Source organism: Camelus dromedarius, chromosome 26 (assembly GCF_036321535.1).
Source record: "Camelus dromedarius isolate mCamDro1 chromosome 26, mCamDro1.pat, whole genome shotgun sequence".
In the NCBI taxonomy this organism is placed as follows: domain Eukaryota; kingdom Metazoa; phylum Chordata; class Mammalia; order Artiodactyla; family Camelidae; genus Camelus; species Camelus dromedarius.
Genome location: NC_087461.1, coordinates 17,956,575 through 17,971,059, shown reverse-complemented (window position 1 = coordinate 17,971,059; position 14,485 = coordinate 17,956,575). Strand labels below are relative to the sequence as shown.

At 49.7% G+C, this 14,485-nt stretch overlaps 1 protein-coding gene across 1 annotated transcript in view; it reads right to left on the bottom strand.

Moving 5' to 3' along the window:
* JCAD (junctional cadherin 5 associated) overlaps positions 1-4,151 on the bottom strand; it is a 75,638-nt gene extending 71,487 nt beyond the window's left edge. Inside the window, exon 1 of the mRNA XM_064479439.1 lies at positions 3,942-4,151. The gene's annotated coding sequence lies outside the window, so the exon portion shown is untranslated. The remainder of the gene's footprint in view (positions 1-3,941) is intronic.
* Between the last annotated feature and the right edge of the window lie 10,334 nt (positions 4,152-14,485).

The following is a 14,485-nucleotide window of genomic DNA, read 5'->3' as shown; positions in this document are numbered from 1 at the left end:
GGGGTCTGTGGGAGGCAGTTTTAGCCACTAAAAGCCCAAGTTTTCCAGGCTGGATACTAAGCACCTGCTTCGTCACCTCACACTGCAGCCCCCGCATCTCCTGCCCCCACCCTCCTGCCCTGCGCTCCGTTCCTTCTTCAGAGCAGGTGGGAAGGATTCTGGGACCCAGACCCTCCCTGCTCCCCTCGCTGCCTGACGCCCCCTCCCTCCCCTCTCTCTCTTCCCTTCCTCCCTGCTTCTCTCTCTTGTCTGTGTCCCACTCCACCTCCTGGCCTTTTTTGGCCTCAAAATCTCCCCATTCTTGGTTTCTCCCCAGACCCCATTCCACCCCCGCTCCTGCCTTCAGTCCTCTTCTCCCCAGCCCTTCACCAGAGAAGCAGTCCCCTGTATGGCATCTCCCCTTCTCCCCCTCTTCCTCCTCCTCCTCTCCTTCTCTTTCTTCTTGTCTCTCCCTCCTTCCCTCTCCCCCCAACACCCAGAAACTCTGCCTGGCCACTGAATTTCCCTGATTCTCTGATGCTTTATTTTCACCTCTCAAACCAGGCCCCCCAGCCCTGTCCCTACCGAGTCCAGGCTCCCTGGGCTGTACTCATTGCCCCACCCCTCTGCAGATGCAGATCCCTTGTTGTATGTCTCACACTCAGTATAAAGCAAGCCTCCCCTTCCCCTGCCCCTAGACAGGCTCCTCCTCCCAACTTCCTCTCCTGGTTCACAGTGCCACTGCTCTCCCCTCCTTCCCAGTTCAAAATCTGAAGTCACCTCGATCGACACCCCAGCCACTCATATTGCCTTGTTGACTTTCCTTAACTATTTCCCTGGTATCTGCCCCCCGGCTCTGCACTCTGTGCGGCTGCCGTGGCTCCAGCTCTCACAGCCTCAGACCCTGCTCATCCCCACCAGGACTCTGCACTCCCACTTCTCTCCCCACAAACCAGGGGCAAGGTGGATGGCCGAGGGTGCTCTGTTTCCAAGGCCAGTGCATCTTTTAAAAACAACAATGCACTTGCCTTAGCAATGTCAGCCGTGGGTGAGGAGGATGGGGAATGTGGTCGGGACCGCTGTCAGGACCCGCTGTGGCTCACCCCACACCACGCTGCCTCCAGGTCAATCCACCTGCAGGGAGGGAGGCGCCGGGCCCAGGGCTGGGGAGATAACCGTAATCTGATCTTGAGCTATTCTGCAGATATATACTTAGTCCCACAATACCCGCCCTGACTCTGGCCTGCAGATAAAATAAAGAACAAAACAGAGTTCCTGCCCTCGGGGAGTTTACTCAGTCACCCGAGGAGACAGACAGTGAGTAAGTAAAGAGGGGATGTGACAGGGAGGAGTAACTCGTAGAACTTGTCTATAAGGAAAAACAGAGCCAAGAAAAGGAAATAAAAAGTGAATGGGGCAAATGGCCAATAAACATTAAAAAAATACTCAATGTCATCAGGGAAATGCAAATCAAAACCACAACGACAGCACTTCACACCCACGAGGACGGCTATGATAGAAAGTAACAAATGTTGGCGAGGAGGTGAAGAAGCGGAAGCTCTTGTCCATTACTGCGGGGAATGGAAGATGGTGCAGCTGCCGGGGAGAGAGTCTGGCGGCGCCTCAAAGAGTTAAACGTTGCGTCACCAGAGGACCCCGTGATCCCACGCCTACGCAGTCACCTGAGAACGGAGAACACGTGTTCAGAGAAAACCTTGGACATGAAGGTCATCGCAGCACTGTTCACAGCAGTCAAAAGTAGGAATGACTCAGACGACCATCAAGTGACCAACGGGTAGACAGAATGTGGCCTCTTCACACAGTGGAATATCACTCAGCCCCGAAAAGGAAGTTGGTTCCGATTCGTGCTACATTGCGGAAGGCCCCTGATGCTAAGTGAAAGAAGCCGGACGCAAAGGCCACATACTGTCTGATTCTGATTCCCTTTACAGGAAATGTCCAGGACAGGCAAAGGCACAGAGACGGAGGGCAGCTCAGTGGTCATCAGGGGCCAGGGGGCTGGGGATAGGGGATGGCCGCTTAATGGGAAGAAGATTTCCTCTTGGGGTGATGGAAATGTCCCAGAGCTGGATGGTGGTGACCACTGCACAGCACTAGCAATATACTAATACCACTTAATTGAACATTTTTATAATGGTTAAAAAGTTAAATTTTACATTACATGAATTTTACCACACTTCAAAAAAAAGTTAATTGGAGGTAGACAGGAGTGGCTCCTTGAATAGGAGGGTCAGGGAAGCCGTTCAGGTGAGGTGAGATTTGGGCGGACACCTGCAGCAGGAGGGGGTAGTTACGGAGGCAGAAAGCCGCCCAGGCTGGGGACAGCAGGGCACCTGGTGGCTCTGAGCCGGAGCCCCCTCCTTGGAATCCTCATCTCATGCCTGCTCCAACCCCTCTGCCTCCCTGGACCAGCCCTTCCCTGCCTGCCTCTCATCAGGACACAAATGCCTGCTCTGCTCCCCCTGGCCCCTGCCAGCCCACCCCTCACCCACAGAGCTGGCCTTCTGCCCGCTGGACAGCCCTTCCTGGCCAGCCCAGGGGACACCTCCTCCAGGCGCATTTCCTAAGCTCTGCCAGACCCTGGGAGCTGGCCCTGGATGGAGGGTTGGAGTCCTGCCTCACCAGCCGTGGGACGCAGGGCTTCGTCCCTCTCTAAGGGTCTGTTTCCTCACATGTGAAACGAGTGTTGCTGAAAGAATGACACGGGGTGATTGCAAAGCGCTTAGCTTAGTACCTGACGCTAATTCCTGCTACTGCTGCAGCCTCACCTCTGCTCTGAAGCTTGAAATCGAGCACTTCATTTTGCACCACCTGGTAATATTTGGTAATTACTTCATGCATGTAGGTAGGAGTCAAAACACATGATAAACACCAATGACGGTGTTTACATCTGCTGGGATAACAGTCCCCCAGCCCTGGTGACTGCTCCAATACAGAGCATAGAGAACACACTTGAGTCAATGTTTGACCAATGATTGCCTGATTGATCTGGTGCTGTATCAAACAGGAATGGAAGTTTCTTCAAATGAAAATTTTAAAGGGAACAATGATCTCAGGGAGAAAGGGAACATAGAGACAGAACCAGAGAGAGATGAAGGGAGGGGAGAGAGAGCGAGAGATTGAGAACTGGCAAATAAACGCCAGGCCCTGCCATGGCGAGATACAGTGAGAGATTTCACAGACACAGATGTCTGCAAAAGTAGAAAATAAATTGCATAAAAAAGTTCTGGAGGAGTGGTGGCAAATTTTCCCCCAAAATGGCTTCTGCAAATGAACTCTTATTTCGAGAGACCATAGTTACTGGCGTTCAAAGAAACTGTGAACACATCTTTCAAATAGGTAGAAGGCAAATCTCTGATGTTCTATGACAGGAGAAAGGCATAAATTAAAAGATCTGAAAAGATGAGATAGTAGGCTTATATTTCACAACAACTTAGAAGTGGGATTAGACAGACAGACAGGCAGACAGACAGACGCATGTAAGGTCATCCACTTGGTCCAGCAGAAAGCAGCAAGGGAGGGAGAACCAGCTCAGTTTTATTTGATAAGAAGACAAGACACCAAAATCGGGCTGGGACCCGCGCCTGTGGGAGCCGGGCACGTGAACAGCCTCCAAGCAGCTGCACCAGGGAATGAATGAGACCAGCGGACCCTTGTTTCCCACCTGGACGGCCCACATGCACCCAAAGGCGTTTTGGCGGCTCCACTGAGAGATACGCCCTCCTCAACCCCCAGCCATTTCTCCACGAACAGAGAGAACCGCAGCTCTCTCTGCCTAAGCGCCGGGCTTCACCACTTTACTCCTCTCCCCGAGAAACAGACACAAGCCCCCGTTCAACAGTCAGAAGCTAGGAAGCAGCTGGCTTCTCCCAGCGCCGACTGGCACAATTTTCCTCATTATTTTCTCAACAAAGCAGTGAAAGAGGAAAGAAAATCTTTACCTGGGATCCCCGACTCCTCAGCTGAAGTCTAAAACGACATATAATAAAAAGCAACCCGCTGCATCTTCCGAGAGTTCCTGGAACCCCAAATCTGCCTCCGATCGCAGCTCTCAGTTTGAGCTCTGAATAGAGGCTGTGTGTTATTTTAACCACAAGGTTTCGAGTCAGGAGGAGGAGAGATGGAAATGAGGTCCGCTGGTTGGCAAGCGGAGGCACCAGCCACCTCGAGTGAAACGAGCTCGTCGGTCTGATGTCAGAGCTCGGGATGTCGGAGGAGCCCTCAAACCAACTTTTCCTAAACTAGAGGTTAAATAACAGTGGCAAATTCCAGAGGCGTAAGATAAGACACTTACAGTCTTTTCTAAAAAAAGACACATCGCTCTGCCCTGTCTGATACGTTCTGAAGGGAAAACCAGCTCAGAGCCAGCATGGGGAGTACTGGGTCTCAGATGGGAGAATATCACACTTGTGGACAGCTGTGCCCCCCTAAGTCAGGAGACTTTTGGGGGTTTAAAAGTCCAGAATGACCCAGGGGCATGATCAAGTCCAATCTTCTGTGTAAAACACCCAATCAGTGTCACGAGAATCCTTAGGAGGTTATAGGGTAAGGGGATAACTCCTCTGAATTACGTAGTTAGGGACATTAACATGTGTGAGTGAGCGTGTGAGAGTGTGTGTGAGTGTTTGTGTGTCCCCACTTCCCAAACAACTTAAAACCAAAGCTCCAGCCCCAGCTTGGACCTTAGCTGGAGATCCCCTCTTTAGTATTTTGGGCACCTTTATACAGACGCCGCCTTTAGACTGGGCAGGGGGCAGGATTTACCGCACACAGAATCAACAGCTCACTCTGCAACCGCTGAGGCGGCCAGCGGTCCTGTACAGCCAGCCCGTCCCAGAGGCGGATGGGGTTTACCTCCACTTGGGAAAAACCTCCCATTAAGCAGGCTCGTAAGTCAGTTTTCCTGAGACTCTTCCAGCTCAAAGGAGCCTGAGGTGCATCTGGACCAAAACATGAGTCATCCTGTGCACAGTCACCTCGGGGATGAACAATGGCCCAGCAGCCTCTGGCCAGGGCACGGCCAGGCAGCTCGGAGCCGCAGGTGGACAGCAGGCCGGGACACGGCCAAGAAGCTCGGAGCCGCAGGTGGACAGCAGGCCGGGACACAGCCAGACAGCTCGGAGCCACAGGTGGACAGCAGGCCAGGGCACAGCCAGGCAGCTCGGAGCCGCAGGTGGACAGCAGGATGGGCCGGGAGGTGATCCACCGGGAGAGAAGGATTCAGACCTGCCGGTCTAACACTGCCCATTTCTCCCCAGAGCTGGAAGGGCCTCTCCGTCTCCACCTCACTTTCCTGCCCAAGGCCCCCCGTGCCTTCCTCCCACCCCTCCCCACACGATCTAAAAGTGGACCCCAACATCACCAACCAGGAGTAAAAGACTGACTGCATTTTCTAACTGGATGTTTCAGGCAAGGGTTTGGCAAACCCAGACAGCTGCCTGCTTTTGTAAATGAAGCGTGTACTGGTAGCAGCCGCGCTCGCTCTCCCATGGGCCATCGCCGACGGCGGCCCAGGTACCACCACAGCGCAGTGGTGCGGATGTGGCCGAGACCCAGTGGAGAATCCTGTTCCGTGTTGCATCGTGTCATTTTTCAGAAGTGGAAGAACGGAACAAAGAGGATCTTGCGATGATCTCTGAAGATCGCCCTGTGGAAGAAACTCATACCACCAACCCCGTGTCTGGGCCCTAAGCCTCTGATTTCCTTGATCTGCTCATCAGAGGAACTCTTGGATGCACCTTCTCTCCCTCCCAGTTTAGCTGCATGGCCCCAAATCTCCTAGCTTTAGCCCCAAGAAGTGATCATGGCTTCATCCAACTGGTCTCTCAAATCGAAGCTTTGGAAGCGCCCTCCAGACCCCTCCATGTCCTGTCCCTGGACCGTCCCTGGTTCCCCCCGGGCACAGCAGCCACTCCTTCCTCCAGGCTCTCACCATGTTTGTCCTTTCTTCTCTCGTAGTTCTTGTAATTACTGCCCAGTGAGCCCGTTCTTACTGGACTGGGGGTTTCCTGAGAGCAAGAACAATGTCTTGCTCAAGTTTTTATCCCCAGAACCTAATACAACAGGAGACATACCAGGGGACACTTATTACAGAAAGAACTCGGCCTGTCTCAGCGCACTGGAGCATCACCTCCTGCTTTCTTTAAACAGTCTTCCTCAGCGATGACCCTGGCCCGATCCTTCTAACCCTCGCCCCTGAGTGGGGCTGACTTTTACATGTTCTTTGTTAGCTGCTCATCTAGCTCCGAGGTTGTGGAAGAAGATTCTCATGGTAGAAATGTACACCAAGAGCAGTAAGAAAATGACAACCTTTATAACCACCAGGGCCGCCGGGAGACTTGGAAGGGTGTGGCATTGGGCGGAATGGAGAAAGAATGTTTTCTAAGTTCCTTGTCACTTGAAGATGATAGCTTAGTTTTGGGGGTGGGGCCCCCTCAGAGGACACAGCTGTCACGTGGCTGAGGGATGCAGACTGGCCCCGTCAGGGCCTGGGCATCATGGGCAACATCCGCTCACGTGGCGTTGGTACGGCGCCCTCATCTGTATCCTTTTCAACAGTCACGAGTGTGACAAGACCTGATGACACTTCATAGTGAACAAAGGGTTTGCTGGACGACCATCGCATGCGTGGCCACCCCACATCTTGAGAACAGAGTTCCTTTGGTGAAGGCGGCCCTCCCACGCTGAATCCTTATCTTTGTCTGCTCAGGCTGCCATTAGAAAGAACATCACAGCCTGGGTGACTTAAGCCACAGAAGTGGATTTTCTCATGGTTCCGGAGGCTTCAAGTCCAAGGTCAGCATGTCAGCACAGCCAGGTTCTGGTGAGAGCTCCCTTCTGGGCTTGCAGACCGCCCAGCCACCTGCCCGCTGTCCTCACGTGGCCTTTCCTTGGTGCTGGTGGGGAGAGATCTCTCTCTTTTCCTCCCCTGATAAGGCCACCAACCCTATCAGAGCAGGACTCCACACTTGGGACCTCATTTAACTATAATCACTCCCAAAAGCCCTGTTTCAAATACAGCCACGTTCAACACACGAGTGGGCGGTGGCGGGGAGACACAATTCAGACCCTAACAGTTGCCCGTCCCCGAAGCAGCAGCGACCTCTCTCCTCCGGCCTCCTCTGCAGCTGGGGTGCAGGCATGAATCACAGGCCGGGCAGTCAGATGCCTTCAACTCAGCAAAAACCAGGAAACGGCTTGAATCCGCTGGACAGGAAGGAGGTCAGTGCCACTTGCCACTTGCAGGGAGGCTTCAGTTCTCAGGGGCAGCCCCGGGGAGGGCCAGTTATGTGTCTGGTACAGATTTTCGGCTGCGTGAGTCCAGGGTCCCGCCCTCCTCTGTGGGAACAGCCAGCCCCCCTCCTCCCCACACCCCGTATAACGTGTATTGTGCTCCAGGTCCTGCAGCTTCTACGCCCAACCCTGGTCTCCCAGAGATTCTGGGACCTACTGATGGCCCTGAGTAAATCATCTGTGGGCTTAAACTAGCTAGAGAGCCCAGCCGCGATGAGGAACACAGATGTGTATGGCCGACAGGTGGGGACCACTTAAAATGAAACCATTTCTTTCCCATGCTTTCTTTCTTAGCTAGCTTCTCCTGAGGAGTTTTCTCTCTGGCCCCAGTGCTGTTTGGAATGTGACTTTGTGCCGATTCTTGGCTTGTGTGCTTTCGGGCTCATTCCTCACCTTTTTCCCCTTTTCTTTGTATCACAGGAGGTGTGTGTGTTGGGGGGGACGGGTTCACCCCTGCAAGTTGTGTGTCACAGGCTCTTGCGACACCTGGGTTCAACCCAGGGGAGGCACCAGTGGAAGCCCAGGTGGCAGGAGGGAGGGAGCAGCCAGGATGCTTCTCCCCGCCTCTCCGCCTCGGGTAGCATCTCCAGCAGGGCTGCGTCTCTCTGTCTGTGACTGCAGTTCTGCGGGGACTCAGCCCCTGGGTCCAGCTCCTTCCATCATCTGTGTGGCCACCTCACTGCATTACATGTCCTCTGTTTTAATGCTTAGAGTGGTTCTCATCCTCCTGGTCAGACACTGACTGATACAGCCGTCCACCCTACTTCTGCTTCCAGTCAAAGGACCACCACCCCCTCCCAGGGCTTGAGTGGGACTCTCTGAAGGGCGCCTTCACCCTGTGGAGTAGAATTCCTCCTATGGCTTTGGACAATATCACTTCTCTGGAGTTGACACCAGGAGGCAAGTGTGATCAGGTCATCTACGTAACTCTTCTGGCTTTTTCAGAGAATAAGAAACTGTTCAAAGGGACTCTGATAAAAAAATCACAATCAGAAGCCAGCAGCTAAATCCCTGCTGCACAGACCAGAACGTCCCATGAGGATAAAACAAGATGCAGACATGGGTCAGTGAAAGCTGATAAATACACGGGGGATTTAGAAAACTGTGCCTGGCTTTTAGGGAAAAAAAAATTATAAAGGCTTTCCCCCTCTAATTCATATGGGGAAAGAAGCTATACACCCATAGTATTCACTGTGGCATTATTTATTAAGGTAAATCTAAATGTCCCCCAGAAATAAAACTGTTTTCTCACGAGACATTTTCCTCCATGGAATAGTTTACAGCCACTCGCGAAAACAATTACGAAGGCGATGTAGCAACCAGGGAATGTTTATAGCGGACTTAAACAGAATTAGCAGAACCAGATCACGTGTCTCCGCGGTGCTCACGGCCACGTGAAAGTCACAAAGGCGGAGAGGGGGCGGGCGGGGGCGGGAGGCTGTACGTGGTGTGGGAGTCGGTATTTCAGGTGATACCTTGAGAGGCGGATCATTCTTCATAAAATTACCTTTCTTAAAAAACAAGCTGACGTTTGTACAACAGTAAATATTCCTCCCTTCCCTTCCTTTCCATCTCAGGTCATGTAATACCGTGAGGACAACAGGCAGACAGGCAGGGCCGAGAGGCAGCTGATTACCAGGGCCGGGGGCCTGCTGAGAGAGGGGCATGGAAGAAGGAAAGCTCAGTAAAAAGAATAAAATAATAAACACCGAGGAACCAGTGAGACTGAATTCTCGTGATCCTTAGGACCTATGGAGAAACAAGAACACGGAGGATTTCCCATCGGGGCTGAATAACACACGTTCATTTTCACTTTCATCCCCAAGGACTGAGCAGTGGCCCCCCTCCCAGCCACTACTGAAAGACGGAAGCACTGGAGCCAAAGGGTGTGGAGGGACCTGCTCAGATGTGCTCAGCAGGAACCGCCTTTTCCGACTCCAGGCCTAGCACGCTGGCCTCCATGCTGCGGCTGCTTCTGAACAACTAAGGTGGTGGCTGATCAAAAACAGGGTCCTCAGTGACTGGAGATGCTTCTTCCTTGTTCAATCTTGAGACCTCCTCCTGGGTCTCCTGGAGCTGCCTTGGCCGCGCACAGTCCCTCCTTCTAGAGCAAAGTTGTCTCTGAACTGGGGTCTTTTTATCTCCCATTGGGCAGCCTTCTTGTTGGCTGTATCTCACTCTCTTTTTTTAACTGAAGTATGGTTGATACAATGTTGTGTTGGTTTTAAGCAAAGTGATTCAGTTATACATATACATATATATATATATATATATATATATACACACATACACATATGTTATTTTTCAGATTCTTTTCATTATAGGTTATTATAAGATACTGAATGTAGTTCCCTGTGCTATACAGGGTCCTTGTTGTTTATCTACTTTATATTTAGTAGTGTGTATATGTTAATTCCAAACTCCTAATTTATCCCTCCCAACCCCTTGCCCCTTTGGTAACCAGCTTGTTTTCTTTATCTGTGAGGCTATTTCTGGTTTGTAAATAAGTTCATTTCTATCATTTTCTATTTTAGAGTCCACATATAAGTGATAGCATATGATATCTGTCTTTCTCTGTCTGACTTACTTCATTTAGAATGACGATCTCCAGGTCCATCCATGTTGCTGCCAATGACATTATTTCATTCTTTTTCATGGCTGAGTAGTATTCCATGGCATTTATTTATATGTGTGTGTGTGTATGCAACGTCTTTAATGTCTAGATGACACTGAATCTCTGGTACAGTAGCTTGAAAAGAGTCTTTCTTCCCTTTTCAGCATTTTGCTCGTCTTTTCAGATAATTGTAGCTATTCTTCTGTTCTGATATCAAACTCAACAAGTGGTGGCTTCTTTAAAGGTCAGTTGCAAAGTAGAATCCAAAACCGTATGTGTGAACTCTGAATACTCTGTTACATTAAAGTCTGTTGGTCTTTCTGGCACTTAGAATGGACCTTTCCTCATATTCAGTGTTTGAAATGTAATAAAATTAGTAATATTCATTTCTTCATCTACACTGCCCTAATGGAAACTGCCCCTGGCCCTACTCTGGGTCTGTGCGGCTGGAGGACATGAGGACTGCTGGGGGAGTTTGGTCCACTGCCTTGGCTTGGGCTGAGACACCAGTGATTTTGCCCACCATGGGTTCCAAGTGAGTGTCGAGAGAGTGGCAAGGGTACATAACATTTTAGCATCAATTTAAAAAAACAATCATTTGGCTCCATGGACTCCCTGGGAAGGTCTCAGTGACTCTCAGAGGTTCCTGGACCACAACCTGAGAACCGGTGTGAGGGGACGAAGGCCACGGCTACATCCTATGTTTGTATCTTGCTGGTGCTTTGATCTTTTCACCTTCCAGAGGGATTGTTCAAGAAAATCCCAAGATCACATCACAACTCTTCTAATTGATTCTCCACATCTAATTACAAGACAAAACAAATAAGCAAAAAAAAAAAATTGCAGAGTCTCTTGAATGTAATAATATAGTAATTAGTAACCCCATGGGGAGTTACCCTCTTGGTGGCCAGAAAATGAAACATGGGGCATTCTAGAATACACAGGAAAATATTAGCTACAACTTGCTATAAATTCATAGAAACTATAGTAAGAAACTTGAAAAAAGTAGAATGCAAGGGTGTCCATTATTGCTTTATGTTTTCTCTTTTGTGGAAGCCATGGGCATGACTGGGACCTCTGGAAGCCCCGTGGTGATGGGGAGCCCAGGCGGGGAAGGGGCTGAGCACAGAGCTAAGGGTTTGAGGATGAACTGTAGGGGAGGGGCCGGTGTGGGGAGGGCTTAAACGTGAGAAGCCCTGACCCTGCACTGGGCACCGTGCTCCCCTCCTGCCACCTCCTGAACTGGGGCTGGTCTCTCCAGACGCAAAGGGGGATTAAAGGGCAGCCGTGTCCAGCCTCGGGGTCAGATTCTTGCAGTTCTGAGGTGGCAGCCACTTCAGCACCACAACCTACATCATCCTGCAACTTGTCTTCTGCTGACACGGAGGCTTGGTCCCTCATCTTGACTCCTTGCCCTGCAGACCTCCAACTTGCCCAGGACTAGGAGGCTTTCTCGGATGCGTTCTCCAGGTCTGACTTGGCTTTTCTGGCTTCCAGACCCTTTTCTCACCCCTCTCCCTGACATAAGCCTCATCCCTGGTCTCAGACTTGAACTGACACCACTCAGTGCTTCCTTGGTCTTGGCCCCGACCAGACTGCCTGGAGTGTGGGGTGTTTGGGCACAGATGTCCTGTCAACATCACGGGGTAGCATATGTCCAACAACACGTTTCCAGGGCCCGAGGGATTCCTTTGGAGCCTTGAGACACCCAGAGAGCAAGTCTGTGGTGCATGTACGGCCGTGATGCTTAATACATTGCAATGAAGGATCACAAAACATACTTAAAAAAAAGCCTCTTCTCCCAGGGTGTCTTGTGCCCTTGATACAGAGACCCAAAGAAACTGAGGCCATCCAGCGGCCCATCAGTGCCACCCCAATCCAAACAAAAATAGCCATTGGAATTCTTTCTGAGGGTTAAAAATCAGAGTTTGACCCTTCGGGCAAAGACTGAAGTGAGCACAAGTCAGTAACCAAGGGAAACTTTTGTGGAAGCATCAGAATTATTCATGACAGGAGCACGGCCCCCAGTGACTTGTGAAGAAACCCCAGGGACCACCGGTTATAGCTCCACAGGGGCAGATAGGTGGTCGTTCCAGCACTGTGTCTTCGGAGCCCATCCAGATGTTCAGCCGTGGTCAGTGCTCCATGAAGACCTGATGAGGAAAGAGTGACTCACTGGACCGCCTGGACGAGAGCAAGGGGACCTTGGACATGAGGGAGAGGGAACTCCTGTCTCTCTGGTTCTTCCTCCAAGGAGTTTGGTTGTTGAGGTTCCTAAACACCAGTGATGCTTCCAGGCGATGGCCTTGGCCTTCTGGGGACAGCAGGGAGCAGGACAAAGAAGCAGGCACCCTGGGAAGGATGAGATGATGGTATTTTGATGCCAGATGGTCTGGTTGTATGTTAGTTTCTTTGTCTATTTCTCTTGTGTTGTCCAGAAACTTAGTTTCATATTCCAGGGCTGTCGACTATGTGGGAGGGAGAAGATGGAGGGAGTTTATGCCCACATTTGGGTCAGAGCTTTAGAGATCAGGCTGGTATAGGCTGGCCTAGAACAGCCCTAAGAGGAAGGTGACATCCGGGGAGAGCGGCACCAGGATTACAAGTGCCCAGCGGGCCCTCCGTGGAGATTCTTACTTTATCGATTTAATTTTTTAAAGACAGAGTTTGGCCTTGCCATCTTTTTTTTCATTTTTCAGTTTTATTAGATAGAATTGTTACAATTTGACTGCACATATACAATATATTGCATGTAAATACATATACATAACATACTGCACATGTTTTTTTAGAATTTATGTATATATACTCTTCATTGTTTCTAAGAACATTTAGAGCTTTAGCTTTTTAAACATACATTCCTTAGCAAAGGAATAAAGCCAGCCACAAAATAAGAATTAATTCAAGAAGATACATACACCCCGCTATTAACAGCAACATTCTTTATAACTGCCAAGATATGGAAGCATCCTAAGTGCACATCAGTAATGAATGGATAAAGAAGATGCAGCACATATATGTAATGGAACACAACTCACCCATAAGAATGAAGGACATTTGCCATTTGTGGCCCTTCATTCACTTCCTTTTTCTTTTCACTTCAAAAACCAGAATTTTAAAATTTGACACAACATTGTAAAATGATTATAAATCAATAAAAATGTTAAAAAAGGGACAAAAGATTAAAAAAACCCAGAATTTTATAACTGGCATAAACATTGCCATTGCATCAAAAACAACAAAATACCTAGAAATATACTTAACCAAGGAGGTTATCCATACTCTGAAAACTGTAAAACATTGATGAAGGAAACTGAAGATGATACAAAGAAATGGAAAGATGTCTGGTGCTCTTGGATTGGAGGAATTATCAAAAAGAGTTATCAAAGTTGGCCTTGCCATGTTATCTTTGACCAGCCTGGCGCTGTTACTGTCTACAGCTTAGTGTGAACTGAGGCCCCGCGGGAGGCAGAGTCTGGAAAACACACACATGGCATCAACCCGAGACTGCTGCTAGCATCTGACTGCAATAAGTCACAGTGTCCCCACCAGATCGCCAGCCTCAGGGTGGGGGTGGAGGAGGCACAGCCACCAAGGGACAGGAGCAGGTGACCACAGCCGCCTTGGAACGGTGTCTGTCACACAAGTGTGTCCTGCTGGGCGACCACACTAACAGTGCTGGGAATCAGTTTAAGGGCAAGATATTTTTGTGGGCAGCTTTCTGACACCCACTGGTTTGAAGTTTTACATTTTGAAAACTTAAAAACCATTCAGTTCATCCTCCAACGAAAGGATGTTTTTTAGATAAGTGGCCTCGGTGAGGGGAGGGGAGCCCTCATTGCTTTGGGGCTGATTCCACTCTGCACTTGGGTTTTTACATTTAGATACCAGGGCAACTTGATATTATAAGGCTCTGAGAAGTTGGTGGTTGTGCCTGGCATTTGGAAACATTTTTTTGTTTTGTTTTGCAACTCAGTGTATGATAACATATTTAAAAATTTTTGTTATCAGATTGAATTGGAAACAGATTTTACACTGTGAGCATCTCCTGGCCCTCACGCCCTGGGCTGCGCTGGTACATCTTGTCACGTCTCCATCTCAGGGCGGTCGGAATCTCCCAGCACATTGGGATAGTTCTGAGGTGGAGAACGTGGGCTCTGGACTTAGACAGACGTGGTCAGGTCTTCTTTTACTGAATGTGCGTCTTAGGCACCCCCTGCCCTCATTTCTCTGACTGCAAAGTGAAAATGGTAGAACCCATTCATCAAGGAGTCAGAGGATGGGGGGTAATCTATGTAGTGCATCCAGTGACATGCCTGGCCTGTAATAGGGGTTCCACAAATCATCAAAACCACTTCTGTTACCATATTATCCAGTAATCCCACTCCTCGGCATATATCAAGAGAAAGCTCTTAATTTAAAAAGATACATGCACCCCAATGTTCACAGCAGCACTATTTACAATGGCCAAAACATGGAGCAACCTAAATGTCCATCAACAGATGACTGGATAAGGAAGACGTAGTATGTATGTGTATGTATATATATGTATATGTATGTGTGTGTGTATATACATAC